This window comes from Pan paniscus, chromosome 5 (assembly GCF_029289425.2).
Source record: "Pan paniscus chromosome 5, NHGRI_mPanPan1-v2.0_pri, whole genome shotgun sequence".
In the NCBI taxonomy this organism is placed as follows: domain Eukaryota; kingdom Metazoa; phylum Chordata; class Mammalia; order Primates; family Hominidae; genus Pan; species Pan paniscus.
In genome coordinates, this window is record NC_073254.2 from 185,906,364 (window position 1) to 185,933,315 (window position 26,952).

The window sequence follows — 26,952 nt, forward strand, 5'->3', positions numbered from 1 at the left end:
CTCATTCACTCGCAGCAGGTGGCAAGGCTTAGGGACATACAGGTGACACACAGGTCTGGGATAAACAATCATATTTTTATACAGATGAAAATCAGGATTTAAAAATGTTTAATAGTAAGATAAAAAACATTAGTCCTAGAACCATACGCTGCCCACACACTCAAAAATCAGCCAACAGAAGTGGTGTGTGCATCAGCTGAGCACTGTATAAATTCGAGCCAATGTTGTATTTAGATTTTTTATTTTCCCCAAACCGACCATCCAGCAGGTTCCAGGAATGCTGTGTTTTGGGTCGGCGAAAAGACCACATTCCCCCAAAGGAACCTGTAGGGAAGTAATAGATTCCAAGGGAATGAAGGGGAGAAGGAGGAGGGAGAGGCGAAGGGAGACACGCACCCATGCACGTGCATGCACACATGCACACACGTGAACACACGTGCGCACACACACAGACTCTCTCAGTGTGTGAGGGGCTAGTGCATGGATAATGGATCAGGTGGTTTGTCCAGGAAAGAAGACAGCATGTTACCTGCTGCATAGAAAGCAAAGGACCCTCAGTCACTTGACAGTGGGGGGACGTCCCTCTTCCGGGCACCGTGGTCAGAAGGCAGGGGTTAGACCCTAATTTCCCGTCTGTGTGTCCTCTCCTGTGGCATCACGAAAGTTACTGCTGCACATTACTTTCTCCTCAGCTTTATTCTGTCCTACCAGACAGTCAGGTCTCCTCTTCTCATTTATACCCTGCCTGGGAGCTTTCTGCAATAGTGAACGCAGGTTTTTTGCCCACGGAAGCCTCCCCTCCGGCTCCTGCACTAAAGTACCCCTTACACGTTGAGGATGAACAATTAGAACGGAGCTGTTCTGACAGAAAGACCGCCTCAGAGTGTGTTCTACCTTGCAGACTGGATGAAGCCCAGGTGCCAGGGCTCAAACCCCGGCCCCAGCTGCAGAGGTCTCTGCTCTTGGAGTGAGAGGCCTTCTGGGTGCTAAGACAAGGAGCTCTGGGTTCCGAGTCTCCACAAAATTCACAAATTATTGACTCATAATTGATTTGCTGATGAATGCACAGTATGATTGCTTTACAGCATCTTCCTCTCTTTTCTTCTCTAACTCGCCCATGCATACTGCAGGGCCATGCAGAGAGGACACTTCAAGATTAAATGCAAGCCGCCTGGGCCTCCCAAGGAAGTGAGATCCAATGTGAAGAATCTGAAACTGACTGCACACCTTATCTTCTAATAGGAAGGCAGAGGCAGTGGTATCATTTGCTGTAAGCATGCTTTAAAGGATTTGTTCTAAGAAAAAGATATTGGAGTTGATGATTAGCACCATCAGTGACTTGGGAGCAGTTTCAACGGAATACTGGAGAAACGAGCCTGTTTGGGAAGAGCAGAGTGAGGACAACATTTGGATGAAGGATTAAGGCGTAAAGTCCTGAAGAAGAATGGAAGACCTTTATTTCCCCCCACATTTAGGAAAAAGGGGTCATGGGTGTGGATCAAGAGAATTCTGTTATGAAGAAAAGCAAGGGAGAGGAGGAACTAAGGATGGCTCTGAGTGTCTAAATGGAATGAGATGTCTAAGAACCAAAATCTTTTATTTGCAATGGCTATTCTTGATTTTTAAAGAAAATTACTTTTAAAATCATGGTAAGAACATACATAAAATTCATCATTGTAAGCATTTTAGACTGTGGCATTAAGTACCTTCACACTGATCAGCCGTCACCACCGTCCATCTCCAGAACACTTTTCATCTTGCAAAATGGAAACTGTGTCCCTATTAAACACTAATTTCCCATTCCTCTCCCCTCATTTTCTGAAAACCACTATTCTACCTTCTGTTGCTATACAATTGACTTCTCTAGGTGTGTCATGGAAGTGGAATGCACAGTATTTGTTTTTTATGTGACTGACTTATTTCACTTAGCACAATGTTCTCAAGATTCATCCATGTTGTAGCCTGTGTCAGAATTGTCTTCCTTTTTAAGGCTTAGTAATATTTCACTGGATGGGCACACTACAATCTGTGTATCCACTCCTCCACTGAGGGACATTTGACTTGCTTCTACCTCTGGGCTTTTGTCATAATGCTGCTATAAAAATGTGTACAGGCCAGGCACAGTGGCTCACGCCTCTAATCCCAGCATTTTGGGAGGCAAAGTGGGTGGATCAACTGAAGTCAGGAGTTTGAGACCAGCCTGACCAATATGATGGAACCCTGTTTCTACTACAGAAATTAGCTGGGCGTGGTGGCTTGTGCCTGTAATCCAAGCTACTCGGGAAGCGGAGACAGGAGAATTGCTTGAACCTGGGAGGCGGAGGTTGTAGTGAGCCTAGATCATGCCACTGCACTCCAGCCTGGGCTACAGAGACAGACTCCGTCTCAAAAAAAAAAAAAAAAAGTGTATAAATGTCATTTTGAAATCCTGCCTTCATTTCTTTTGAGTATATATCCAGAAATGGAACTGCTGGATTATTCGGTAATTCTATGTTTAATCTCTTGAGGAATTGGCAACTGTTTCCTGCGATGGTTGCACTGTTTTACATTCCCACCAGCAATGCACAAGGGTTCCAGTTTGTCTGTCTTATTTATTGTTTTGTTTCAATCACAGCCATCCTCATGGGTGGGGAGTGGTAATGTCTGGGGATGTCGAGCTCCTATTCATGTGCCATCTTCTCTGGAGAAACATCTACTCAAGTCCTTTGCCCATTCTGAATCAGGATGTCTGGGGTTTTTTTGTGGTTGTTGAGTTGCAGGAATTCTTTACATAAGCTGCATAACAATCCCTTATCAGTTATATGACTCATAAATATTTTCTCCCGTTCCGTGGGTTACCTTCTCACTCTGTTGATTGTGTCCTTTGATGCACAAAAGTTTTTAATTTTGATAAAATCCACCTTATTGTTTTCTTTTGTTGCCTGTGCTTTTGATATCATATCAAATTCCCAAATTCAAAGTCTTGATGCTTTTTTCCTATGTTTTCTTCTAAGAGTTGCATAGTGGTCCATTTCAAGTTATTTTTAAAAATGTGTCATATTTCATGAATTTGCATGTCATCCTTGTGCAGGGACCTGGTTAATCTCTGTGTAGTTCCAATTTTAGTAAATGTGCTGCTAGAGCGAGCACTAAAAGAAAATTCTTGAAAAAATACATTATCATAAATAGATGAAAATAAATTTTGTTTATAACACACTGTCCCAAATCCCCAGAAGAAACAAAGGGTTTATGCTTTAGAGAAACTAAACCAGAGGGACTCTGGACTCAGACACACTGCGTGTAGTGAACGGACGAGGGTCTAGATAGAACAGGATGCAATGAGAATCAACATATCTGACTGTGAAGCACTCCTCTCCCCCACTGATTGCCCCAACCTCCCCGCTCTCTTCCTGTCCTAGAATGCAGGCTTGTGTGTATATACCCGAACCCCTACCTTTTCCCCCTGGACGAGACACAGGAGAGTGTTTCCTGGAGAAGCTGAACTGTACAAAAGAAAAGACCTGCAGTTATTGAAGTTTAGGGAGTCATCCCTCCACCCCTCACCATAGTTTCCAATCTGCATTTTAGTGCCTTGCTCTTACATAGGAAGGAATGGCTAAGGATAACAAGATAACCAAGGAAAGCTTCCAACAAGAATGACTGAGGCTAAAATAATAAACAGTAAAAGGAAACTTGGAAAGAGACCATACAGGGAGGAAAAAAAAGTTGTTAAAACTATAATATTCTCAGAGGAAAAAGAAAAGATATTGCATTCATGTTAAAATAAAAGAATGTTATAAAAGAAGCAAGTGAAGAACAATATAGGGGTTTTGGAAATTGAAAATGGAATATTACAAATTTTAAAAACCAATAGTTGGAAGTATAAAATTGAAGAAATTCCCCAGAAAATAGAACAAAACCAGCAAAAGGACAGAAAAAATAAGAAACTTTGAGGATTAATTCAGCACAGAAAAAAAAGCAACTGAGGAAAAGAAATTATTAAAGAAGTAACACAGGAAAATCACCTAGGGCTGAAGTCCAGGAGTCTCATGTTCAATGGCACAGCACACACTGGGGCAATGGATGGAAGGAGACTGGCCCCAGGAACGTTCCTGTGAAGCTCATTATCGGCAGGGATCCAAAACAGAACCCAAGAGTGCCCAGAGAGGGAAAGCAGCCAGCAGGAAGAAAAGGGAAGAATAATGGTATTCTATTTCTTAACAGCATTGTTGGACAGTAGGACACAGTGTAACAAAATGACAAGAATTCAAATGAAACACGATTTTCACCTGGAATTCTGTACTGGTTGAAAATGTTGTGGTAGGATGCATTTTCAATCTAGTCTTAACAAAGGGAAAGCATGAGATACTGGGAGCAGCAAAGGAGCTTCCCAGAAGGAGGGTGACAGGAGGTTCCAGCACAATAAGTGTGTGACAGGTGTGCAACAGGTGTAACCCGGGTGGGTGGTGGGGCAGACGCTCCAGGTGAAAGCTCATGGAGCTGATCGCATGCTTTAAAACATGTTTGGAATACGGTTGGAAACTCTACTGTCAGTTCTGGGACAGATCTGTGACAGCATTTGGAAAAAAAATAGGTATAACTAAAAAACTAAGCACATGAAGAAACAAGACTAACATTAATTGCAGGGAAAAGACAAGTTGTACAAGAGAGAAAAATGGAATCCAAGTACCCTATTTGGCTCAGGCTTGAGAGATAATTACAGGGACCAAATAACTAACACCACAGCTTTAGCCAATAATCATGATCTCATCACACAGAGTCCACAAGGGTGTGCAAAACGTGAGGATCGGGGAGGAACTGCTGCGAGAATTTGGTTCCCTGTTCCGTAACAGGCGCTCAATAGACAACGTCTAAAGAAACAAAGTAATTATTCACAAAATAGTGATGTATTATCTAGGAAAAAGAAAATAAATTTCTGAAACAGCAGAAATAAGAGACTTGGAAGTGGCTGCTCCGTGTGGAAATCAGAGGGATGGGGAGAGGGGGAGAGAGGGTGTTCCTGTATTTTGTTTTATGCATTTCAGTACTATTTATTTTTTTGATGATCATATCTTACTTTGAGGTATTTTTTGAGGTTTATCTATACTTTTCTGAATTGCAGCATGCCCTGCTATCAGAGTCACTGATAGTTTATAAAAGCCCCGATGTACAAATTAGGGAAAGGCAGAAGCAACCCCAGGCCAGCAGAGGGTTTGCTGAGAGCGGAATGGGCTGCACTTCAGTCCTGCTTGCCTCTTACACAGCGTTCAACTGGCAACTGTGCACAGCTACAGCTGCCCTGCTCCCAAACCTAAAGAATAAAAAATCAGAAAGAAAAAAATCAGAAAGAAAAATCTGTCTGAAATTCTCCTAAGATCAAGTCTTATGTCATCAAATGTCCCTTGAGGTAGGTATTTTTGAACTTCTGGTTTGGATGTGAACACCTGTTGGCTGAAATTAGCACCCATCGATCTACCGCCCTGAGAAGCATCTTTGAATAATACCCGGATAAGCACGTATCCTTATGAGAGAAGGCTGGCCAGGCGTTTTAGGTGTTTCAGTCTGGTATGAACCAATGTCATGTGATTGCTAGGAGGAGGGTTCTCTCAAACAAGTTTGGGATGATCAGACAAAGACCAGTCTCCAGAAATGGAAGGTGGTCTCCACTCTATGTGGCTCTGGCCAGGCCATATATGGAGTTTTGTTCTCAACTCAGAGGTCCTGAGGGTATAAGGAGGTCCATTGACCGCGCCCAAGAGGGAGTCTGCAATGTTCATGGGTTTGGAAGTCACTTTAAATAAGAAAGAATGTTGAGGACGTATGGAAAGTTATGTGTAAATAGTGTTAGGCATTAAGAACGTTACACGGAACAGTAACATATTGGACCTTTTTCAGGGTTAAGGAGTTAGGTGGAGAAAAAGATCAAATCAGGATAAAGAAGGATTTACGAATTCCATTTGTGGTATTCAAAGATAAAATGTGTTGTCTTGCAGTGTGGGGAGTAAAACCAGGCCATGGGGTGTGGCACAGGGTTTTCTTGACCTGGCTGAGAGCAACTTCCAGTGTGAAGTGTTTACGATTTAATGCGTTTATCCCTTCCCCTGAACCTAGAGCTGTGAAATTACATTTCAAAAAATCCTGGATTTTGGTGTTTGGTAATGAACGATTTCATTGTCAATCCAATTCGTTACTTCTTAACTTGCAAGTCTGTATTGCTTCTTATTTGCTTCAAGGTAAGTGGGTATTTTGAGGTATGAATAAAGACCCAAGAGAATTTCCTGAGAACTGTGCGGGAGACACTTTTTGTCATTCTTATTTCCTGTCCATACTCTAAGTGCCACTTACAGACCGTGAAGCCATAAGTGGTTCCAGATTCCATCAGTGGTCTATGATGAATGAAAAGGCAATTGAATCCAGATGCTTTTTCTGGTAAACAGTTCCTTTGTAGGAAAAATCAACAGAACAAGAAGGATATTCATTGATTTCCCCTTAGACACTCATTCCCATTCGAGAGAGATCTTTATGCCTCTGCACCCAGTAATTGCTCAGTCTCCATTTGTAGATTCACTATCTGTGCAAATATCACCTGTCTCATACCATCTTTTAATTACTTAATTATGATGTTTTAAATGACATAAAAATATATAGTCTAATAAAAAGTATACTGATATATAAATGAAGAGACGCTAAGACGGATAAGGTTCCTAAAGCTCCTAAATCTTTCCTCTCAGAACTACTTATTACAGTCCCGCCACATCTAGCTACAAATCATTGGTGCAGAAATGAAACATTTCATGGAGTTACACTATTTTCAAAAGCTAAGGATTCCAAGGTGATTTCTTAAATATGCACTTAGCCACATACAAACAAATTTGTATATTTATTCAAAAATGTATTTTTGCAAAAAATTTCAAGTGGCACAGAATTACTTACGTGATGATGTCAGATACTTCTACCTGATTAATCTCATCTTACTGATAGACAAACTTCACGGAAATCTATGTGCAAAGCATGTCCAGTGCTGTGAGATAAACCAAATACAATGCAGTTTCTTGGCTGCCTTCACCATTATCTGTGGAGCACAGAAGGCAGCCTCCTTTCACCCAGCACTGCTCCGTGTGTTTATAATGACAGCCCAAGTTTTAGAAGGCTAATTTCTACTCATATTCATGCTAGAACAATACCAGGTAAGAAAAGATACAGTAGTCCCCACTTATCCACATGGGATACATGCCAAGACATCCAACGGATGCCTGAAACCATGGATAGCAACAAATCCTGTGTATTCTATGTTTCTTCTTATACATATCTGTCTATGATCTAGTTTAATTTATACATAAGGCACAACAGGAGATTAACAACAATAACTCATAATAAAGTAGAACAATTATAACAACATACTGTCATAAAAGTTATGTGAGTGTGCTCTGTATCTCTCTCAATATTCCTTAATATTTTCAGATCATAGGTGCCCAGGGGTAACTGAAACCATGGAAAGTGAAACCTTGGATAAGGTGGGAGATGGTGTCAACTGTACTTGTGAAGTCCGGTAAAGACATGTACGTAAGTTATATGAAGTCTGGAGTAGTTACTGCTACTGAGCCTGCGAAAACATCGGAGTGAACATTTTACCTTTTCAGGTAACGCAACATGAGATCCTACTGATCTTATAAATCCCTAAATAAAATTTGTTCACATATATATATATACACACACACACACACATATATACATATGTGTGTATATATTTTTTAAGTTATATATATATATATATATATATATATATATATATATATATATATCACCCAGAATCTTAATTTGAACTACGTTTTTGTTTGGATTGAATATAATAGAAGTCCCACTCCATTCAGTGTAACCAAAATGTGAACACACCATGCCAGCATCCTGAGCCTCACAGAACACAGGGAATGCCTACGCCTCGCTTGCTGATCTCCACTGACTCACAATCTAGTTGTGGCCTGAGACAAACACACCGCTGATCATCTTACTGAGAACGGTGGTCACAGCCACACAGCCACATGCACTTGGAGGCACGAGGTGGGGAGTCTCCCAGACAGGCAAAGCCATGGAACTCTCACCTGGAGCAAATCAAATTTCTGAGCTTTGCTCTCGACAATCCCTGGTGATTTGCTGTCTCTCCTTTGGCCAGTTCCCTCTATGCTTCCTCAGCCCTTTATTTTCTCTGTTGACTGGGAAGAGTGTTTGCCATAAATATAGAAAGATCTCCGAGTCCTTTATATTTACAATGTGACTGTGCTGCAAAAAATAGTGCGGTTTCCTTGTCCTTGTTCACATGAAACCCTGTGTGTGACACCCGGTAGTGGGATTTGCTCCTGACGGCACAGGCAGGCCGAGCTGGAATTCCAACTTGTGTCTGCCATGCTCCCCAGCTTCTGCTGGGCCGTGTGAATTCTGCATTTCACCATGCTCAAAATAGAGCATGTTTTGCCATAGCTGCTACCAATCCTATACTTTAGTTCTGTACTTTAGAAATAGCAGGGAAATGAATAACCCCCAGCCTTTTCCAGAGAAGTAAGGTAGGACATGAATTTTAACTATCTCATTTTTAGCTCTGTTTATGACATGAATTCTGTTTCGGACTAGTTGCCTCCAATTGGATACCTAAACATTTTAAAGCCATTTGGGAGGTATGGGAACAAACAAGAAATAAGATAAAGGTGTTTTTTTTTTTAATTTTCCCTTGGGGGTCAGTCTAAAATTTTATTCAGATAATAAAAATTCCTGAGAGATGCTGAAAAAATAAAAAGCTGATTTCACTGAGAAGTGTGCGTCACAGGTTACGTAAGCGATTCCACAATCAGGGCTACTCCAGATTTCCAGTGTGCACTACAGGCTTCCAGTTAGTAGCATGCAATCCATCAAAATTAAGACAAGAGGACGGAATATTAGTCAGTGAACCACCACATATAAATTACCGCATTTGTGTGCACAGACAGGGCACACACTGGGCACGTTTTATGCTTGACGTCTTTGCCCTTTACTTACTAGGAAAAATTGGAAAGTTTATTTAAACTCATAGAATCACAGATGATAGATTTGGAAAAGACAGTAGAAGTCAACTAGTCTAACCCCTAGGGGCTCAGATTTTTTACCTATAACATGAGGTCATCAAATGCTTCCTGCTCTCTTTAGGGCCCTTTTGAGACTAAGAAGAGGATCACAGATGTGAACGCGTGTTGAGAAAATTAGGAGAGCTATGCAAGTGCAAAATTAAATTATCGCTTCTATTTTCATCATTATGATAGGCCTTCATACAGGTGGATAGCTGGATTCTCTGGAAAAGGCTAGCTGAATCAGGCTCGCCCCCATGGCTTCAGAACCTCCAAATTATTAGAGTTCCCTTTTGATATCCTCGTGGGCTTCGTCTCGTCACTTAGACTTTGAATATGCTGAGTGTAATTTTGAAGTTTCTTTTATCAGGCCTACCAGGCCCTTATAATTCTTCTAAGATAGGCTTACAAGAATAACTAATGGAAGTTTACCCAAAGTTTCTCATTTTCCCAGAAATGACTATAATCCAATGAGGTTTACTTATATGATCAGTAATAAGGTAGAAGGAAATACAGCCTGAACATCGCAGGAAGCAGTCAAGAGGTGAAACGTTTGGGAGTCGAGAGACTCCTGACCATTTATGGCAGCAGCATCGGCTTCCAGTGCATCTTCCTCACTACAGCAGAGGCAGGTTCCCTGGTCAGGGATGAGGACAGAGTCATAGTGGTGATATGGGAGGGGGGCTCGCAAGTGCTGGGTAGAGAAAGGCAGGGTCCCTGGCAAAGGCTCCACCCTCCGGCCTGTGCCCACGGACCTAGGTGAGAACTGGCATTTCTGTTTTCAGAACGATGTGGATGCCGAGGGAAATTTGGCTGAGGGTGGTCAGAGGAGAGTCCGGCTGCTGAGCAGCCTGACTCCAGGGGAAGACCACCTTCCCACTCCAGCCCCCTTCTGGCTCCCATTCATCTGCTGAGAGCCACTTCCACCACTCAATAAAACCTTGCACTCATTCTCCAAGCCCATGTGTGATCTGAATTTTCTGGTACGCTAAGGCAGAAACCTGGAATACAGAAAGCCCTCTGTCCCTGCAATAAGGCAGAGGGTCTAATTGAGCTATCACAAGCCACTGCAGATGGCAAAACAAAAAGAGTGCCCTGTAACACACACCCACTGGGGCTTTGGAAGCTGTACACACTCAACCCTAGAGGGTGCCATGGGGCCAGAGCCCAAACACGCCCCCCACAAGCTGCCCGTCTGCATGCTCCCCCTAGGGGTATGAGCAGTGGGGCACCACAGAAGCAAGCCACAACCCCATCACACACCCTGCAAGGGGGATAAGGGAACTTTTCCCGTTTCAGTGGATCATGCTTTAGCCATAGGTTCCTGCCAGTCAGCACTTCTCAGAATAGGGGAGTCCCGTGGAGTCAGAGGTGAGGAACTGGATGTACTGAACCTGACTGTCTCCTGATGCTCATTCTTCATAAAGTTGTTTTGCCTTATGTACTTATGAAAAAAATCAACCATTTCTACTTATTCCTCCCTAGCAATCTTGACCTGGAAGTCACGTTTGCCTCCCTTTCCATTATCCCCCATGCTCCTGTTTCTACCTGTAAAGACACATTCTTTCTGCCCCTAGCAAGCACAAGACGTATCCAACTTGTCCTGCCAGCTCCATGCCATCCTCAGCAAACTTTCAATGTGGCAGTTTCTTTATGTACCAGGTGAAGGAGCCTGCTGTGAGCTCTGGGGCTTTGACGGAGTCTGTCCATTTGGCGCAGTGCGGGACAGGAATGGAGTTCAATTGGCACTACCCATGTTCTCCAGAGGCCTATGCTCATTACTAAGAGAATATGGTCTTAGAAATAAAAGCTCTACTTCCACTTGATTTAATATAGACAAGAACATAATATGTTGTTTTCCTGTGCACAGGCAAGGCAGGGAAAGGCAGAGAGTCAAGGAGCTGTGTAGTTGTGTTGGAGAGAGTTAAGGGGTTTCCGGGAGCAAGAGCTGATCCCACCAGAACGTTGTTTTGTGCAACAACGTCCCAGCTCTTGGAGGAACCAAGGGAGGATCCAGCAGTTGTCTATTCTCTAAAGCAAGCAAATAAATGAATTAGAAACATTTTACAGAAATTGGAAAGTATTAATGATGGGAAAAAATATACCCAGGAAACATTAAAAAATATTTTCCTGAGGAAAAGAATTATCCTCAACATTTATATAAATAGCTTTAAAATTTTACGTTAATAAGCATAGCTGGTTTTACAAGCAAGCAAAATAAATGACTGCCCAGATGACAGAATTCAAGCTGTGTCAGCAAAACCCAATGAGAAGAGCACGGGTGCCGAGCACCGGGGGAGAGGAGAGCCACGATGCCCGCTCCCTCCAGTGGTCCACACCTCCTGACAGGCACCGCCTTCCGATGGGCCTGGGCCCGCATCCTTGTCTGTTCGTTTGTTGAGCAGGGAGAGTGTCCCATGGTTAGACCCCACCCAGCACCGAGAACCAGCTTCCTGGGGCCAAGCCGGCCCTCCCCGGCCATCTGCGGGCACTGGGAAGACAGGCCATCCTCTGCGGTTCTCCCTCGCGGGATCGAACTCGCAGTTCAGCGTCTTACCAGCCCAGTTGCCGACCACAGGAAAACAAGCACAGATCTCCCTTTGGGAAAAGTCTCCACTTCACTCGTGACCAAACTAAAGATGACAGAGAAGCTCGAATGTGTCCCAAACCAGCAAACAGGAAACAGCATAAAGGAAGATGGATGGGCCGAGCCAGGCCACCACAGAAACGCCCCCGTGTCCACCCTCCTCGCGTGGGGGGGTTCGCTGGGACCGAGCACGTGGGGATTCTCCTGCCCTGCACCCAGGCTGCTTCCTCCGCCCAGAATCTGCGCGTGGGCTGGTTCCCCACTGTGCGTTTACTCAGCTGTGATGACCACACAGGAGACCCTGCCATGGGCCCGCTGAGGGCTGGCTTCAGACAGCAGCAGCGACCACACGTGCTTAGTGACTCAGGACGGAGGCGACTCCTTGAGAAGCCACACCGTTTTCCTCCTTAGAATCACGCGTATAAAGACGGGCGCCAGATTTCCCTTCGCTTGGGGTCACGCTTCTGGCTCACAGGCTTATGTGAGAGTCCAGTGTGCAGAGTTTGTGAGACAAATCCAGCCACCATCCCCTGCACGGTGTGGAAGCTGCTGGCTGAGGGAGAGAGAGGAGGCTTTCCAGGAGCCTGGGGCTTTCCAAAAGACAAGGCTAGATGCCTGTTCCTCCTCCTTCCTCTCTCCAAACAGTGTTCTGAGGCCAGGAGGGAATCACTAAAAGAAAATCTACCCCCAAATGACATAGAGCCCAGGAGAGGCCTCAGGGAGTGCACCAGCTCACCAGTTCCTTCCCTAAGGCTGAAGCCACCAGTGCTCTCCAGAATTCAAGATGCCTATGGAAATTTGCAGGGAGTAGATAGGAGGAAGACAGCCAGGAGATCAAAAGTAATTTAAAAATGAATAAGTCATTGGCTTTCTTGTCCAATCACTTGATTCATTGCAAGAAAAAAATCCTGGTATATTTGTTTACTTAAAGAAACATAACTTGAATAATCATGTTTCCAAAGAACAATAAAGACATTTTACTTTGTCTAGCTGCTTTTCATCTTATGCTGCTGAAATAGATACAAATCTAAGGCTGCTTTGTAAGTTTGCAAAAGTGAGCATCAGGAGGAAAGGAAAAAAAGAAAAGAGTTTAAATAGTTGGTTGTGTTGTGTTTTTTTTTTTTTTATTTGTTTGTTTTTGTGTTAAGAAAGACAAGTGGGTCTTGGTCTTTAGTAGAAAACTAGAAAAAATCCAACAGTCCGAGCAATAGCCACCCACCCCCAACATACACACCCTTTTCAGACAATGTTAGAGTGATGGCATTGGGCAGCAGGCAGGAATTCTACTTGAGCACAATATTTTCTGATGTCCTACTCCCAGAAGTGAAATGTGTCTCTGACAGCCCTGCCAGAGCAGGTAGGGCCCCTAGTCATGCTGCCCTTGGGTAAACATCGGGACTCTAACTCATACAGCTGCTTTTCTGTGCACCTTCAGAGCAGCTTCTGATGCAAAACCAGAAATGTGCAAATCTTCATCATCATGCTGGAGTGAGGGCACACATTTCAATGGATTCATAACACTCAATTCTCCTCTCCCTTCAGTAGGGACATGCTGGTGCATGGCACTGATCCAATTCAAAGACTGGCTTTCCTGCTTCCATTTGGAGCTTGCCAGAAATAATACACATTTTGAAAAATGTGATGGTTTGAAGAAAAAGAATCTGTTTGCAATTCCAACTTCCCAATTATCACCATGCAAAAAACTACCACGCAAGATGGCAATATGAGAATGACTGCAAAATCATCAGAAGAATTGGGAGAGTGAAAAAGAAGGATGTCAGAATAATGACATGCTTTAGGCAAAAATGCATTTTTAAGCCATTCAAAATGTAGATAAGGTACACAAAAGTGTAGAATATTCTGATATGACACCAGGAAAGGTGGCCTCAGCTTCAGGGAGATTATGACCATACCCAAAGACACAGGCACCTGCAAATACAATTTAAACCACTTTCGGGGCCAAAAACAAGACTTGTCTTTGGGGCTTGAGATGACCTCTGACTTCTCAGTTTTTGAGACTTTGCTTTACTGCCTAATTTATATTATGTAAGAGTTATATATACACTTAATTAAAAAGAGGAAAAGTTGTCGCTCAGAATGAAATTAAGAAGAAATAGGAGGCCATGGTGGGAGGATTGCTTGAGCCCGGGAGCTCAAGACTAGCCTGGACAACATGGTGAGACCCTATCTCTACAAAATGCAACAAAAAACATTAGCCTGGAGTGGTGACATATTCCTGTGGTCCCAGCTACTTGGGAGGCTGAGGCAGGAGGATCTCTTGAGCTCAGGATGTTGAGGCTGTAATGAGCCATGATCATGCTACTGCACTCCAGCCTGGGTGACAGAGGGAGACTCCATCTCAAAAAAAAAAAAAAGATTTCCAGGAAAATTTGATTGTTTTCAGTGAAACCGAATATCAACCTTTTTCAAACGGAAAAATCCCCAAAATATGGTAGAGATTTAATTTTTTTCTGCCCAATTCTATCCTCTTACTTAAATATAGGAACAGATTAAACATTTTTTGAATAAAAATATTTGGATAAATTACTTGAAGCAATCTTCTTAGACATGGAGAGTTGGAAATCTATTTTTAAAAGGATTATATTGGGAGATACTAAGGACAGCAATGAAATAATAAATAAGCACTACCTGCTCCTACCACAGGGGGGCAGCAACCCAAAACTCACCCAATTTGGGCACTTGGATGGGTGACCCTGGGCCCCAACCACAGGTATCCACAGTTCTGGTGGATTATTGCATTAATAGGAAACATTGTATTCCTAAATCTTCTTTATAGATATTATAAAGCCATATGCTTGGGGAGGCCCACAATACTAATTAATTTGCAGGTCAGCCTTTTAAACAATTACAAAAGAGCAAGCTTTGAAAGTCCTTGTATCTATTTGCTATCAAATATTTCCTACAGTGGCTGTGGATTATTAGGCAGAAAAAAAAATCCAACCCAGATTATTTTAAAGGGAAGAACCAGACTAGCTTCAGACTTTCAGATAACATTGCAAGCTGGTAGAGAATGGAGCAATTTCTGTTGTTTTTGATTGAAAAATTATCTATGCAGCCAGCCAAGCTATCTTTTGACTGCAACGGAAAGACTTCCATATATTTCTATACATATATATCGCCAAGAAATACGTCACCTGTATATCAATCTTGAAAAAGATATACAAGAGATATCTTGGAGATATATACGTATATGAATACATATGTGTATCTATCTTGTATATCTATCTTGAAAAAGATATACAAGTGACATATTTCTTGGAGATATATATGTATATGAATATATGAAAAGATGATCCCCCCTTCAAAAAAAAAAAAGCCACTGAAAACAAAGGACTGGGTATAAAAACATGGTAGGGAGTTCTCAGACTAAGTGACGACAGAGCTAAGTGAAAATATTTCCTTCACAGTATTTCCTCTGTCGTTTCTACTGAGAGTTCAACTTATTCTACCAGGCTGAATGTAAAAGCCATGTGTTCTCTGAAATCATTCCTTATCCTCGGTTCCCGTGTCAAATAAATCACGTCCCCCATCCCAGAGCATTTTCTCTGTTATCCTGAATCATAGCATGCATACACAAATGCAAGCATATGTCCAATTTTAAAAGATGACAAGGCCGGGAGAGGTGATTCACACCTGTAATCCCAGCACTTTGGGAGTTGGAGGTGGGTGGATCACTTGAGGTCAGGAGTTCGAGACCAGCCTGGCCAACATGGTGAAACCAGGTCTCCACTAAAAATATAAAAAATTAACTGGGCATGGTAGCGCATGCCTCTAATCCCAGCTACTCAGAAGGCTGAGGCAGGGGAATCGCTTGAACCTGGGAGGTGGAGATTCCAGTGAGCCGAGATCATGCCACTACACTCCAGCCTGGGCGACAGAGTGAGATTCCACCAAAAAAAAAAAAAAAAAAAATCCGGGCCCGGTGGCTCACGCCTGTAATCCCAGCACTTTGGGAGGACGAGGTGGGTGGATCACAAGGTCAGGAGTTGAAGACCAGCCTGGCCAACATAGTGAAACCCTGTCTCAACTAAAAATACAAAAAAATTAGCCTGGCGTGGTGGTGGGCCCCTGTAATCCCAGCTACTCCGGAGGCTGAGGCAGGAGAATCGCTTGAACCAGGGAGGCGGAGGTTGCAGTGAGCCGAGATGGTGCCACTGCACTCCAGCCTGGGCGACAGTGAGACTCCGTCTCAAAAACAAAAAGCAACAATTAAAAAAATGACAGTTGTACAGAACCCACGCCCCATGCCGCGCCGCAGAACCCTGCCGCATCCCAGAGCTGCCGGAGCTCCCTGTCCCTGCGGCCTCGTGGCCCCCGGAGGGAAGCACCGTCTTGTGGCTCCTGGAGACTCGATAGAGAACATGATGGGCAAAAATGAGAGACAAGGAATCAGGAAACTCATGAGTCAAAACACACTGAGCCCTGTACGGGGGGAAAAGTGCCCTGTATGGGGAAAGTGCTATGGAAAAATGCGTGTAGGGGAGAGAAGTCGGAGCTCCAGGGGCAGGTTCAGGGCGGCCTGGGTGGAGAAGACGACAATTGAACCTGAAGGAAACGAGCAGGAGGTCCTGTGAAAGTCTGCAGAGAGAGTTCCAGGCAGAAGAGCCCAGGAGAAAGGCCCGAGCTGCCGGCACGTTGGAGGAACGAGAGGTGCATCTGCGGCTGGAGCAGAATAGACAGAGAAGAGTGAGGAAGGGGCAGCTTTCCAAGCTTGATTGATCCAGAAAATACTGCAGAGCCGTTACACATTCAACTTCTGAGTGGCCACGGGCTAGATTGTTGACACTTTCTGTACTTCTGGGTTCTTATTTGCAGGAGGGAGACATTCCATAGGGTTGCCATGAGGCCTATGAGTTGAGGTATTAAAACACTTAGACTGATGCCTAGGACTTAGTGAATGCTCCAGAAGAGTTAGTGACTGTCCTCATATTAAGTTAGGTCAGCAGAAAATTCAAGATTTTATATTACATTTTCAATTGCCAACAAGAATCAAGGTAAGAAGCAGGCAATAAAATGGCCTCTACATTTTTGGTAAAACTGCTAATAAGGATATGCCCATGTTGTTCAGTTCCCTTTTTGTGAAACTCACAAAATTAACTTTTCTAAATTTACTTTTGGCAGAGAATATTAGTGTTCTTTTATAAGAAAATTACGAATGTACCCAGCCCTGTCACTGGATGCACCACTGGATAAGCGCCCTTTCACTCAGAATGAATTAACATGTACTGTTTTCTCTTTTGCCATGACCATCAGGAAGCTGAAGAGAGAATCCTTTGCTCAGCTGAAGCGAATGCATTTAAAGCTGGCTTTCTTACGAGAACTACCTGCCTCGCCCTTTTATTGTTTCATGCTTTGTTTCAATGCTTTTCCACACAGGATTTTTATGATTTAAGCTAACTCAAAATGATAACCTGGCCGTCTTTCACCTATTTTACCACCTCTCTTTCGGGATTCTGATGGTGTAGGGAGAAGTCAGGGCTGGAAGCTGACCTGCCCTAGAGGTGGGGCAGACCCTGGGGGCAGGTGGCCCAGCCACACAGATGTGCTGACTTCTAGAATCATCAGTGAGCACCGCGTGGTCACAAATCTTTTCCTTCACCCAAGCCGTCCAAGAGTTGTGGCGGCACACAGTCGCAGCTGGGCGACTTCACGGGAGACACAGGCTAGACTGGAGCTTTACCAGTCACCACACAAAATCCAGCTCATCACATCCACCCTATTGAGTGAGCAGGCCAGTCCATCTCTAACCATGTCATTAACATGAGTGGGCTCATTGCTGAAGTTACACTCCTCACACTTTGCAAATTTCCAGATGAGGCAACTTGGATGGAACTGGGAAAGCAGAAAATGTTATTCCCTATCTGGTCCCAGCGTCACATCCAAAATCTCCCAACAGTAGCTCTGGAGTCTCCACCTGGCATATGAGCGCTGTCCCAGTTCTGACTCCAGCTCTTCCCCGTTAGGATCTCCCCAGGGCTTCTCAGCCCCATCCTGGTGAGTGGCATCTGTCCGCTGGCCACCAAGCACAGCTGGCCTCCGCAGAGCCAGGGCTCTCCTTCGCGTGCTGGTTTCTTTCGCAGCACCTGGACTGTGGCCTGGCTCTCAGGTCCCTGGTTCCTAGTGACAGTTCTCTGGGATGCCAGTTGCCTGTCTGGATGAATAACTACCACCTGCCCCGAATTCCAAAGGTTCTCATTGCCAGCGGAGCCTGCATTGTTCCAGAAACGGCGTGTGTTTACATACCCAATGCATTTCCAGTCGGCACTGTGAATCCATTCGCTTCCCAACAGCTTTCTGGCTCAGTGATCCTAGTAACCCTGTCCTCAGCCTGCGGAGAACCTCCCTAGCCATGTTCCACCCAGACCTGAGATACAACAAATAATCCAACATGGACCTATTGTATTAAAGGTATTCCCTGAAGAATATCTGCAGCAGGATTTACTTTTCTTATATATCATTTTAGATTAGAAACAGCCTACTTGTGCTGGGGCAAGGGGGAAGCCCCTTCCTATTTCCTGCTGCCCTTGTGTAAACCAGTAATTTGTGGTGTGATCCGATACTGTTTTCAGTGCTGCCACGCTTGAGCTGCCCGATCTTCATTTTCCATGAAACAGACTTTTCTACTAACAAAGTAGCTACCACAGTATGCAAAGGTGTTGTAAGGATAAATGGCAATGTCTATAAAGTGCTTGGAGTTCTCTGAATAAAAAGCACAGTAGAAGAATAGAGCATTAGCACATTATTATTCTCATAAAGGGTGGGTGGAATTGCAAAGAGAAATCATGTCAAAGATGTAAGGGAACTTAAAAGTCTGAGACTTTAAAAGGCTGGGATTATTAAAACACCCAGTTGTTTGACAGGAGAAAATTAAACTGTTCTCTTGTCTCAAAGACATAATGCCACTTTCTCATTACTTAATGCACCCCACAATCTCTTCTTCCTGCACCAAGCTTCCACTGAAGTCAGGAAAGCTCTATCTATAAAGTTATCGTATAGGGACACTGTAAAGTGACAATCTGGTCTAGGAAGAAAAAAAAAACTGGGCCTTTTGGTCAATATCAGCACCTCTAGTTATGGTTACACCTAGGATCCAAAATGCGACATCCCTACACTCAGACAATTTAAAATTTCTGCTTATAGAAATGGCATTTTGCTTCATGTGTGTGCACGATGGGGACAGGGAGCTGAGCAGCTGCCTGGAACCAGGACTCCAGAAGGGCTCCATTCCCCAGGAAAAATGAACGTAGAAGGACCCATCTGCTGGAAGAGAGAGACTGCAAAGGACCATCTCTCCTCCTGGTGTCTTGGTTAAAGAAAAAGTGTTGATAAAAACACAATCCTCACACCTAACATGGATCTGAATCCCAAACTCATACAGTATCTTCATAGTGTGAGAACCCACACTGGGTGGGCTTCGGGGAGGTGACACGCCTGGGCCACCTCCAGGAACAGAGAAGAACGTTGCCACCACCCGAGCCACACACATGCTTCTCACAGAAAAAGACGTCAGAGTAAAAATGATGAGCCAGAAGGGGAAGATACACAGGAGAGAACCTACAACAAAATGAAGGTTAGCACTCCCAGAATTTCAGAAGCTAGAACAAGCAAAACATCTATAGGTATTTTTGAAATTCTTAGAAAAGGATCCAAAACCATAATTTAAAAAAACTTTTGAAGAAAAGAACAGGCAGATGTGAAAAAGAACCAAATAACAGTTTCTAGAAATAAAAATACAGTTACTAAAAATGAAGAATGAAGCAAACAACATATTGGATAAAATTAATGAGAGAGAATTAGTGAATGGGAAGGTGGGACTGAGGCGTCCCCAGAGTGTGGCCTTAGGGTAAGGAGCTAGAAAATACCAAAGTTAAGAGATGTGGGTACAGAAGGAGAACCTCCATCATATTCTTAATGGGAATACCAGAAGGAGAAAATAAGGAGAATGACAGAGATGATGTTTTCACGGAGCCAGTAACAGATAATTTTAAATATTGTTGAAAGATAAGAACGCTTAAACTGGTAAAACATAAAAGGTGTAAACAGTATTAATGTGTTCAGTCGGATTCTGTATTAGGATTATCCACAGAAACAGAACCAATAAGAAAGTAGATAGATAGATAGATAGATAGATAGATAGATAGATAGATAGTAGGTAGATAGGTAGGTAGATAGGTAGGTAGTTAGGTAGGTAGATAGATAATAGGGAGGTAGACAGGTAGGTAGATAGGTAGGTAGTTAGGTAGGTAGATAGATAATAGGGAGGTAGACAGGTAGGTAGATAGGTAGGTTTGTAGGTAGGTAGATAGGTAGGCAGGTTGGTAGGTAGGTAGGTAGGTTGGTAGATAAATAGGTAGGTAGGTAGGTGGATCAATAGGGAGATGATAGATCAGTTGGTAGGTAGGTAGGCAGGTAGTTAGGTTGGTAGATGGGTAGATAGACAGGTGGGTGGGTAGGTAGGTAGGAAGATAGGTAGATAGTAGGTCAGTTGGTAGGTAAGTAGATAGGTAGGTTGGTAGATAGGTTGGTAGGTAGGTAGGTTGGTAGGTAGGTAGGTTGGTAGATAAATGGGTAGGTAGATAGGTGGGTGGGTAGGTAGGTAGGTAGGAAGATAGGTCAGTTGGTAGGTACATAGGTAGATAGGTAGGTAGGTTGGTAGATATATAGGTAGGTAGGTAGGTAGGTAGATAGGTAGGTGGGTAGGTAAGTAGGAAGATAGGTAGATGAAGGTATTTATTATGAGGAATTGGCTCATCTGATTATGGAGGGTGGCAAGTTCAAGATCTATAGAAATGATGTCCCTGTTTGAGTCTGAGGGCTGGGAGCTGCTGTAGACCCAGGAAAAGCCAATGTCCAAGTTCAAAGGCCATCAGGTGGGGGAACTCTCTCTCACCTGGGGGATGGTCATTTTTTTGTTCTGTTCAGGCCTTCATCTGATTGGATGAGGCCCATGCACATGGAGGGCAATCTGCCGTACTCATTCTATTTAAATATCTTCCAAAATCACCCTCACAGAAACATGCAGACTTATGTGGAACCAAATATCTGGGCATCTCCTGCCCTGGCCCAGTCAATTTGACACATAAAATTAACTGTCACAGATTCCTTATTTGTGAAATTATGAATCATCGAAGACAAAGAGAAAATTTAAAAATCACCAGAGAAGAAAGATTATTTGAATCTGGGCCTACAGAGAGTCTTCACCAATCAGAATAATATCTTCAAAGTTGTGAGGAAAAATAAGCATTAACATAGACTTTTTTACGCCATTATTCAGGAGTAATGGCAAAATAATGAATATTACAGTAAGGACAAGGGCTAAGAGAGTTTATAGTTCCTAAATCATAGTTGCAGGATGTTCTTTAGTTACATAGAAGGCACTCTCAGAAAGAAGTAGGTGGCAAAAGTAACGGCTGCAAACATATGAGTAAATCTAAAGAAACTGTAAAAAGGGAACATTATGACATCAGTATGATGGCAGAATAGGAGTCTCTAGTCCCCTCATAGATACATCCATTTGAACAACCATCCACATGCAAAAATGGCTTCATAATTGCTAAGGAATCCAGGTGAGAAATATGTGCTTCTGTAGAGCACAGAAGTAGAGATGCATTAAAGAGGGTAGGAAGGACAGTTTCACATGATGTCTCCCAAGCTCAGTGTCAAGAAAGATACTCCTCCTGGGGGAAGGAGAGTGAAGTGAGCACCAACTTCAATGTGGACCCCAGCGCCAGGCTCATGCCACTGGACCCTCGTGCAAGGCTGGCCTCCCAAGCTCCAGCCCCAGGCTCTTTGACCAATGGATCAAAGAAGAAATCAAAAGGAAAATTTTAAAAATCTTAAGACAAAAATGGCAACACAACATACCTAACTTATGGGACTCAGCAAGAGCATTCCTAAGAGGGAAGTTACCATGATAAATGCCTATGTTAAGGAAAAAGAAATACTTCAGATAAATAACCTCAACCTCACTTCACACTTCAAGGAACTAAAAAAGAACAAACTAAGCCCAAAGTTAGCAGATGGAAGGAAATAATAAAGATCAGAGCAGAAATAAATGACACTGAGACTAGAAAAGCAATAGAAAAGATCAATGGATCTAAGAGTTAGCTTTTGAAAAGTTAAGCAAAATTGACAAACGTTTAGTTGACTAACAAAAAAGAGCACACTCAAATAAGCAAAATTATAAATGAAAGAGGAGACACTACATCCGATACTACAGAACTACAAAGGATCGTAAAAACTACTATTAAAATTATATGTCAATAAATGGCATAACCTGAAACAATAGATAAGTTTCTAGAAACATACCACTTGTCAAGGCTGAATCATGAAGAAATAGAAAATCTGAAAAGATCAGTGAGTAAGGAGATACAATCAGTAATCAAAAGTCTCCCAACCAAGAAAAGCCCAGGACCTTATGGCTTCATGGTAGAGTTCTATCAAACATTTAAAGAATTAATGCCAAGCCTTCTCAAACTTTTCTGAAGAAGCAAAGATGAAGGAACACTTCCAAACTCATTTTATGAAGCCAACATTACTTTAATACCAAAGTCAGACAAGGATACTACAAGAAAAGAAAATTTCAGGCCAATATCCCCAATGAACATATGTGCAAAAATCCTTGACAAGATACTAGGAAACCAAAATTAGTAGCACATTAAGAGGATTATTCACCATGATCAAGTGGGATTCACTCCAGGAATGCAATGAATTTCCAAGGAATTCAACATGTGCAAATCCATAAAGGTGATATACTACATTAACAGAATGAAAGAAAAAAATATATGGTCATCTCAGTAGATGCAAAAAAGCATTTGACAAAATCCAACATCAGCAAATTCAACATGAAAACAATCTTCATGATAAAAGCTCTCAACAAGGTGGTATAGAAGAAATGTACCTCAACAAAATAAACCCACAGCTAACATCACACTTAGTGGTGAAAAGCAGAAAGATTTTCCTCTAAGATCACGAACAAGACAAGGATGCCCACTCTTGCCACTTCTATTCAATACAGTACTAGAAGTCCTAGCCAGAGCAATTATGCAAGAAAAAGGAATACAAGGCATGCAAATTGAACAAGAAGAAGTAAAATTGTCTCTTTCTACAGATGACTTGATTTTTTATAAAGAAAACCCTAAAGACTATACAAATAAGACATTTAGAGCTAATAAACAGCTTCAGTAAAGTAGCAGATACAAAATCACCTAAAAAAATCAGTCCCATTTCTTTTTTCTATTTTTTAATTTATTTTATTTTTTTATTATTATACTTCAAGTTTTAGGGTACATGTGCACATTGTGCAGGTTAGTTACATACGTATACATGTGCCATGCTGGTGCGCTGCACCCATTAACTCGTCATTTAGCATTAGGTATATCTCCTAATGCTATCCCTCCCCCCTCCCCCCACCCCACAACAGTCCCCAGAGTGTGATGTTCCCCTTCCTGTGTCCGTGTGTTCTCATTGTTGAATTCCCACCTATGAGTCAGAACATGCAGTGTTTGGTTTTTTGTCCTTGCAATAGTTTGCTGAGAACGATGATTTCCAATTTCATCCACGTCCCTACAAAGGACATGAACTCATCATTTTTTATGGCTGCATAGTATTCCATGGTGTATATGTGCCACATTTTCTTAATCCAGTCTATCATTGTTGGACATTTGGGTTGGTTCCAAGTCTTTGCTATTGTGAATAATGCCGCAGTAAACATACGTGTGCATGTGTCTTTATAGCAGCATGATTTATAGTCCTTTGGGTATATACCCAGTAATGGGATGGCTGGGTCAAATGGTATTTCTAGTTCTAGATCCCTGAGGAATCGCCACACTGACTTCCACAATGGTTGAACTAGTTTACAGTCCCACTAACAGTGTAAAAGTGTTCCTATTTCTCCACATCCTCTCCAGCACCTGTTGTTTCCTGACTTTTTAATGATTGCCATTCTAACTGGTGTGAGATGATATCTCATTGTGGTTTTGATTTGCATTTCTCTGATGGCCGGTGATGGTGAGCATTTTTTCATGTGTTTTTTGGCTGCATAAATGTCTTCTTTTGAGAAGTGTCTGTTCATGTCCTTCGCCCACTACACACTAACAACAAACCACCAAAAGAGAAATTTAAAAAACAATTTCATTTACAATTGCATAAAAATATTCAGAAATATATTTAACCAGGGAGGTGAAAAATCTATGCAATGAAAACTACAGAACATTGATAAAAGAAATGGGAGAGGATACAAATAAATGGAAAGATATCCTGTCTTCATAGACTGGAAGAATTAATGTTAAAATATCCATATTACTCAAAGCTATCTACAGATTCAATGAAATCTTATGAAAATTCCAATGGCATTTTCCACAGAAATAGAACAAAAAATCCTAAAATTCATATGGAATCACAGGACCCTGGATAGTCAAAGCAACCTTGATCAAGAAGAACAAAGCTGGAGGCACCATGCTACCTAATTTCAAAGTATTCTACAAAACTATAGTAATCAACAAAAGTATGGTACTGGCATAAAAACAGGCATATAAACCAATGGAACAGAGTAGAGAGCCCAGAAATAAATCCAGCCTTTTAAAATTAGTTGGTCTTCCACAAAGGTGCCAAGAACATACAACGGGAGAACGGACAGTGTCTTCAATAAATGGTGTCAGGAAAGCTGGATATTCACAGCCAAAAGAATGAAATTGGACCATTGCCTCACACCATATACAAAAATCAACTCAAACTAGAGGAAAGACTTAAATGTAAGATCTGAAGCTGTGAAAATGCTAGAAGAAAACAGAGAAAAAGCTTTTGAAATTGGTCTGGGCTATGATTTTTTTTTCATATGACCCCAAAATCACAGGCAACAAAACAAAAAAAAGTAAACAAATGGGATTACATCAAACAAAAAAACCTCTGTGTAGCAAAGGAAGCAATCTATGGAATGGGTGAAAATAATTGCAAACCATACATCCTATAAGGGGTTAATATCCACAATAGGTAAGGAACTCAGCTAAATGGCAAGAAAACACATAACCTGCTTAAAAATAGGCAAAGAATCTGAATAGACATTTCTCAGAAGACATACAATGGCCAGCAGTGTATGAAATAATGCTCAACATCTCTAATCATCAGGGAAATGCAAAGCTAAACTACAATGAGATATCATCCCACCCATTAATGGTTATTTATAAAAGACAAAAATTAGCAAGTATTGGCAAGGATGTGGGAAAAGGGAACCCCTGTCTGCTACTGGTGGGAATGTATATTGGTACAGCCACTATGAAAAACAATATGGAAGTTACTCAAAGGACTAAAAATGGAATTACCATATGACCTGGCAATTCTACTGTTGGGTATACAAATCTGAAGGACATAAAATCAGCACCTTGAAGAGATATCTGCACTCCTATTGCCCACTGTAGCAGAAGTCACAGTAGCTGTCATATGAAATGAACCTAAGTGTCAACAGACAGATGAATGGGTAAAGAAAATGTGACATATATTCACATATATGTATGTACATACACATATACAATGGAATACATATATATATATATATATATATAGAGAGAGAGAGAGAGAGAGAGAGAGAGAGAGAGAGATGGAGTTTCACTCTGTCGCCCAGGCTGGAGTGCAGTGGTGCGATCTCAGCTCACTGCAACCTCCGTCCCCCGGGTTCAAGCAATTCTCCTGCCTCAGCCTCCTGAGTAGCTGGGACTACAGGTGTGTGCCACCACGTGCTCGGCTAATTTTTTTGTATTTTTAGTACAGACGGGTTTTCACTGTGTTAGCCAGGATAATCTCCATCTCCTGACCTCGTGATCCACCTGCCTCGCCCTCCCAAAGTGCTGGGATTACAAGTGTGAGCCACCGCTCCTGGCCTGTGTGATGGAATATTATTCAGCCTTAAAAAAGAAGGAAATCCTGTCATTTGTGACAACATGGTGAACCTGGAGGATATTATGAACGTGAAATAAGCTGGGCATCGAAAGACAAATACTGCATGACCTCACTTACACGTAGAATCTTAAAAAGTCAATCTCATAGAAGCAGAGATTGTAGAATCTTAAAAAGTCAGTCTCACGGAAGTAGAGAGTAGAACGGGGATTGCTAGGGGCTGGAGGAAAAGAAGACGGGGAGATGTTGGTCAAAGCACACAGAGTTTCAGTCATGTTGGCTGAATTTTTGTTTTAACGAAACAACAATAATTGTAGTAATAATTACAATAATTATAATAATATCAATAATACCAATAATTATTGGTATTACTATTAATGGAAATTTCTGGAGATCTGATGTACGGTGTGGTGACTATAGTTAATAATACTGTCTTGTATACTTGAAATTTGCTAAGAGATTAAGTAGATCTTAAATGTTCTCACCACATACCTACAAAAAGGTAACTATATGAGGCACTGGATGTGTTTGTTAATAAGCTTGACTGCGGTAATAATTTCACAGTATGTACGTATACCAAAACATTATTTTGTACATCTTAAATATATACAAACTTTATTAATTATGCCTCATAATTGACAGAAAATAAAGAAACTGGATATATGTACGTTTGAAAAATAATTGCCTGAAAAAAATTTATTAATCCACTTTTATTGGTCTTATTATTATTACAATTATGTTTCCTTGGTTAAAATAAAAATATGGTAGCATTCCACATTTATTAGATGGATCAAAATTTTAAAGTCCGACAAGTCAAATGTTGACAAAGATCTGGATCATCCAAAATTGTTGGCAGAAGTTTAAATTATACAATTAATCTCAAGAGTGATTTGACTATTAGTAGTAAAGTTGAATATGAGCATACCCATCTGTCCGACGTTCTACTCCATGAATGATGTTTTTTAAAAAGCATGTCATTTTACAGCATTTAAAAATATGCACAGCATACTATATATTATACAGGGATATATACGTATATAGTAAATCTTAAAATATGCATGCCAATGAAAACTACTAAATTCAGACTAGTGGCTCTTATTGAGAGGGAGAGAAAGAAATGAGATTGATTGTGGGCAAATAGCAAGGTTTATCCATGTCTTTAATGATTTACTTTATGAAAAAAATCTGCAAAGCATGACCTAAATTTACAAGATCACAAACAATAGGCAAAGGAATTTTCCCTAAAAATTGTATTTCAATTTTTCTGAAATCTCATTTGCAAAGATGACATATTGAGACAGTAAAATGCATAATGCAATTAGATGTTGGCAGCTAGGTGTGAAAGAACAGCAGGATTTAAATTAAGCCACATGTGTTTTGGTA

General features: G+C 41.8%; 1 protein-coding gene and 1 non-coding gene across 3 annotated transcripts in view; both read right to left on the reverse strand.

The window, feature by feature from the left end:
* The window catches only part of PDE10A (phosphodiesterase 10A), a 666,160-nt gene that overhangs the window by 391,523 nt on the left and 247,685 nt on the right, over positions 1 to 26,952 (reverse strand). The gene's annotated exons all lie outside the window — the stretch shown is intronic.
* On the reverse strand, positions 3,026 to 3,129 carry LOC112440181 (U6 spliceosomal RNA). Its single transcript, XR_003028369.4, has one exon. It is a non-coding gene; the product is annotated as a U6 spliceosomal RNA (small nuclear RNA).